Raw genomic sequence first — 976 nt, forward strand, 5'->3', positions numbered from 1 at the left:
CAGTACTTGAGCTGTGTGGTTGTTTAAATTGCTGCTTTGTTGCTGTTTCTCTAGGGAAGGCTTTTTGTGCAGCTCAGGGACCTTATAGGTACTTCCGGCTCTCCAGACACTCGGTGGATCTGTGTCCTGTAGAATCTCTGATGTGGGCCTGAGTTTTCTCATCAAACTGCACCCCATGCAATTCTGTATTCCTGACCAGTCTCCTCTGAGTGGTCCTGTGCTGATTGGGGGGCAGGATGTCTGTCCTTGCTGTGTCCCAGTGTTCCCCTGGTGGACCCGTCTCCCCCCCACCGCCCACGCTCCAAACACTTACCATGGGACGGGCCTGGTGCCATCCCTTGTAATGACTCACCAGCCTCTGAGTGGCTCCCCTTTTTCTGGTTGTTCTGGCTCCTCACTCCTGCGTGGATCCACGGGAACCCTATTAGTGGTCTTGCTGTCCTGGGGGCCACCAAGGCCCTCTTCTCCCCTGTCGCCTCCAAGTAACTGCATCTGAAGGGCACAGCTGCAGCTTCTGCTTGCTCCTGCTCCACGCTCATCAGCTTGAGCCTTAAAACAGCTGCGGCCCAAAATGCTCAGAGCAGCTTTTTCTTTCTCTCATTGTGGTTTCTCCCGCCTTCATGAACTCTGTAGGTCTCTCCTCCTCTTCCCCCGAGCTCCAGCGGCCCCGGCTTGGCTGATGTTACATTTTTATAGTTGTAAATTTGGTTGATTAGTGGGAGAGAGTGACCCTGGGGACCGTTTATTCCGCCATCTTGACCGGAACCCCTCAATAAATGGTCTTTAAGCAGTCTTGGGCACACTTACCACAGCTTGCCTGCCCTTGATAGGTAGCCATTGTGGCTAACCCTTCTGTCAAAGTGCTGCTCATTATTTAATATTGTCCTCGCCACAGCAACAGCCTTCAGTGTCTCTGTTCATGACCAGCGATGTCCCACTATAGTTTTAGGACAAACTATATGAACTTCACGTTCAC

The 976-nt window shown here is 52.2% G+C and overlaps 1 protein-coding gene across 1 annotated transcript in view; it reads left to right on the forward strand.

Annotated features, from left to right (window-relative positions):
* FKBP15 (FK506 binding protein 15, 133kDa) overlaps nt 1-976 on the forward strand; it is a 69,422-nt gene that overhangs the window by 60,463 nt on the left and 7,983 nt on the right. The gene's annotated exons all lie outside the window — the stretch shown is intronic.

Source organism: Galeopterus variegatus, unplaced genomic scaffold, assembly GCF_000696425.1.
Source record: "Galeopterus variegatus unplaced genomic scaffold, G_variegatus-3.0.2 Scaffold437, whole genome shotgun sequence".
NCBI lineage: Eukaryota > Metazoa > Chordata > Mammalia > Dermoptera > Cynocephalidae > Galeopterus > Galeopterus variegatus.